This window comes from Salvelinus sp. IW2-2015, unplaced genomic scaffold (genome assembly GCF_002910315.2).
Source record: "Salvelinus sp. IW2-2015 unplaced genomic scaffold, ASM291031v2 Un_scaffold1869, whole genome shotgun sequence".
In the NCBI taxonomy this organism is placed as follows: domain Eukaryota; kingdom Metazoa; phylum Chordata; class Actinopteri; order Salmoniformes; family Salmonidae; genus Salvelinus; species Salvelinus sp. IW2-2015.
The window spans coordinates 5,342-9,934 of record NW_019943233.1 but is presented as its reverse complement, the minus strand read 5'-3'; the positions used below and the strand labels follow the sequence as shown (position 1 = coordinate 9,934).

At 44.0% G+C, this 4,593-nt stretch overlaps 1 pseudogene; it reads right to left on the bottom strand.

The window, feature by feature from the left end:
* LOC112072269 (cell adhesion molecule DSCAML1-like) overlaps positions 1-2,657 on the bottom strand; it is a 10,638-nt pseudogene extending 7,981 nt beyond the window's left edge.
* Between the last annotated feature and the right edge of the window lie 1,936 nt (positions 2,658-4,593).

Here is a 4,593-nt window from a genome sequence, read left to right as displayed (position 1 = left end):
ACAACCTCTCACTTTATTCAGATTACAACCTCTCACTTTATTCAGATTACAACCTCTCACTTTATTCAGATTATAATCTCTCCCTTTCAGTTATTTGAAAAGGAAATCATCTCCCAAATATCGATATAAAAAAAAAAGCCATAGAAAGTTGGTTGTAATTTCAATTAAATTCAATTCAATTTCGACCAGAAAAAAAACAGAACAAATAATACAACAAATATTGTGGTTAAACTCAATTATACTAATATAAAAAAAATATATATGAAAAAATAAATATATAAAAGGTATAATCTTTGTAAAGGATATATTAAATAGGACTGGTGGAGTTATGTCTCATATGCAGCTAACAAAAATATATGGAAATTATTTCCATATAAAATTAAAATTAAAATGTAAATTACAACCAACTAATCTCAGCATTACCGCACAAATGGAAGAGGTAAGTGGAATGGGGGGAATGTAGAGAACTTGTCTGTCGGCTCTGCATCAAAGATCATAATTGGTTAAAAAAATTGTGATAAATAAAAAAGTATACCAGTTTCATTTAAGGACCAAAAAATTCACAACTCTCCCATATAGATTGCAAAATAGTTGGGAAGAGATTTTCAACGTACCAATTCATGGTTTATGGACTGACACGCAAAACGACGCCGGATTCAAAACTTCAATTTTTCAATTGAAATTATTAGCATATATTGTTGCGAAGAATCATTAGATCATTTGTTTTGGTACGGTCCATATCTAGCTTGTTTTTGGTCACAGGTCCAGGAATGGCTAAACATTTGTAACATTTACCTAGAGCTAACTCTGCAGAGAGCACTACTGGATGATCTGAAAATTCATAGTCAATCAATCAATAATATAATAATACTTATAATAATAATCATTTACCATCTGTAGAAACGATGAGAATAGAAAGGTTCAGTACTTTTGTGAAACATCACAGCACAGTTGAAAAATATATGGCAAATAGAACTTCAATATGGATGGTGTTAAGAGATAGATGGGAGGGGTTGAATGGAGCTGAAGGGTGGGACTAATAACAACTAATAACAACAAGAAAATTAATGTAAAACATACTGTTTCCATAAAACGTATAGGTTCAGAACTTTTGTGAAATAAATAGATGGGAGAGGTTGAGGTTTGAGGAAGGACAGGAGTAAAAACAAACAAAATAGAACTATTTTAAAATAGACTGTGCCTGTAAAATGTATATGGTATGTATAAGCTGGAAGTAGAGGCCTAAGCGTTATTCTTTATTTGTTTAACACTTTGTTGGTTACCACATGATTCCATATGTGTAATTTCATAGTTTTGATGCCTTCACTATTATTCTACAATGTAGAAAGTTGTGAAAATAAAGGAAAACCCTTAAATGAGGAGGTGCGTCCAAACTTTTACTGTATATATTTGCAAAATATATATGGTGAATTGGAAATGATGCCGACAATTACATTGATGGAAGCTACAATCTATCTGCAATATTAAAGCTGATCTACCCCCTATAATTAAAAATAATAATAATTCTAATAGTAATAAGGCACATTGGGGGTTTGTGGTATATGGCAAATATACCACGGCTATACCACGGGTATGCAGGCCATATACCACACCCCCCCGGGCCTTATTGCTTAAATCAACTCCTTCGATAAGGTCATTTAACTTAAACATATATTTTTTTTCTTCACCAATTGTTCTCCTGCTCTAAGACGTTATTATCCATTTTTAAAAAGAGACATGTTGTTCTTTTGTGGGTTTTATTTCTGTTATTGAGATACGACAGTGAAGAGGAGACAGGAAAGACTGCGAGTCAGAAGGGCAGATCCGAACCCATGCTGCCTCTGGTACGTGTGCTAGCCTCAGCAGTCCGAACCACTGGACCACACAGGCCAGAGAAAACAAACCAGCTTGTACTCACTGCCGTCGTAGTCCAGCGTGGCAAACTGAGAGCTCTGGTTCCCACAGCCGGCGCTGTTACACGCCTTCATCTTCAGCTCGTACCAGGTGGCCTCGCGGAGCTCAGCCAGGAACACGTCGGCCGTGGCGTTGGTGCGCACGCTCTGCCACGCCCAGTTCCCCTTAGGTCTGAACTCCAGCAGCACGGCCGTGATGGGGCAGCCACCGCTCGCCCAGCCCTGCAGGTTGAGCCGGGCGTGGGTAGAGTTGACGTGGGTGAACACCGGATGGTCCTTATTGAACTGGGGCTCTGGAAGAGGTCGGGGGCAGGAAGGTGTTAGTTCTCACTTCACATTATTTTTTTTAAATGTCTTGAAATATTATGATATGGTAAGTGTGACTGAATTCTATGAATCTACCTGTCCACCGCATTTACCCCTCTCACAGCTATAACCATCCACTTCAGCTCCCTCCCTCTCTGCCCATCTTTGCCTCTCCTGTCCCCTAAACACTTCCCATTGTCCCTGTATCACCCGGTCCATCCTCCTCCTCTCCCCCTAACCCTCACCTCGTCCGTGGGTCTTAGCCTCGATGATTTCACTGATGCGTCCCGCTCCCACGCTGTTCTTGGCGGCCAGTTTGACCTTGTACCAGGTGCCACAGCGTAGGTTGTCCAGCTTGAAGGACCTCTCACTGGAACTGATGAACACATCCCTCCACCCCTCTATGTTGTCCACCGAGTACTGCAGCACGAAACCTGGGGAAACACACACGCGCACACACACAAAACACACAGACACGCGCACACACAACACACGCGCCGCAACGCACGCACGCACGCACGCACGCACGCACGCACGCACGCACGCACGCACGCACGCACGCACGCACGCACGCACACACACACACACACCACACAACACACACACACACACAACACACACCACACACACACACACACACACACACAACCATGATAAGAGCATATTTTTCTACCTTCTGTTGTACTGCAGTGCATGATACAAATAGAGAAAATGAGAAAAAAATACATTACATGTAAATAATTTAACATTTAAATGCACCAGATACCCATATATTTTTGCTCATTCTTACTGGTTTCATATTTCATTGTGACAGTACCGCTGGAAAACACCAGAGGGGGATGGTGCATCATACATCTCCTCCACTACCAAAGATCCAGATGGAGAAGGCTGCCATCATGACTGTTCTATGCCGCCATTACTTTCCCAGAAGCTCCCAGCTGGGTTTGGGAGGGCGCTGACTGGCACTATATGCAAATGAGAACACATTATGGCGTCTGCAGTGATAATCAGCTGCCTTGGATTTATAGTCTGTTTATAACTCTCTCTCTAGCTCTCATCTCTCTCTCCCTCTTATGCTATCTTCCCTCTTTATGCTCTCTACCTCTCTCCCTGTCTTATGCTCTCTCCCTCTCTTATGCATCTTCCCTCTCTCCTCTCTTATGCTTTCTCCCTCTCTCCCTCTCTTATGCTCTCTCCCTCTCATTCCTCTCCTCTCTCCTCTCTTATGCTCTCTCCTCTCTATCCCTCTCCCTCTCTTATGCTCTCTCCTCTCTATGCCCTCTCCCCTCTCTTATGCCCTCTCCTCTCCTCTCCCTCTTCTTATCCTCTCCTCTCTTATGCTCTCTCCCTCTCTTATGCTATCTCCCTCTCTCCCTCTCTTATGCCTCTCCTCTCTCCCTCTCTTATGCTCTTCTCCCTCTCTTATGCTCTCTCCCTCTCTTATGCTATCTCCTCTCTCCCTCTCTTATGCTCTCTCCCTCTCTCCCTCTCTTTAGCTCTCTCCCTCTCTTTATGCTCTCTCTCCCTCTCTCCCTCTCTCTTATGCTCTCTCCCTCTCTTATGCCCTCTCCTCTCTTATGCTCTCTCCCTCTTTATGCTCTCCCTCTCTTATGCCTCTCCCTCTCTTATGCCCTCTCCCTCTCTTATGCCTCTCTCCCTCTCTTATGCCCTCTCCCTCTCTTATGCCTCTCTCTTGCTCTCCCTCTCTTATGCTCTCTCCCTCTCTTATGCCCTCTCCCTCTCTTATGCTCTCTCCTCTCTTATTGCTCTCTCCTCTCTTATGCCTCTCCCTCTCTTATGCTCTCTCCTCTCTTATGCCCTCTCCCTCTCTTATGCTCTCTCCTCTCTTATGCTCTCTCCCCTCTTATGCCCTCTCCCTCTCTTATGCCCTCTCCCTCTCTTATGCTTTCTCCTCTCTTATGCCCCTCCCTCTCTTATGCCCTCTCCCTCTCTTATGCCCTCTCCCTCTCTTATGCCCTCTCCCTCTCTTCATGCTCTCTCCCTCTCTTATGCCCCTCCCTCTCTTATGCTCTCTCCTTCTCTTATCTCTCCCTCTCTATGCTCTCTCCCTCTCTTATGCCCTCTCCCTCTCTTGCCTCTCCCTCTCTTATGCCCTCTCCCTCTCTTATGCCCTCTCCCTCTCTTATGCCCTCTCCCTCTCTTTTGCCCTTCCTCTCTCCTCTCTCTTCCTTCTCCTCTCCCTCTCCCTCTCCCTCTCCCTCTCCCTCTCACTCTCACTCAGATAGACAGATGAATGGAGGAAAGGACAGACGGACAGTTGGACAGCCAGAGGGACAGACATAAACTTACAGAGATAGATTGTATTAGTCTAACACAGACAAAGTGAATCAAAGACTGCATGTTGGAAAAAGTG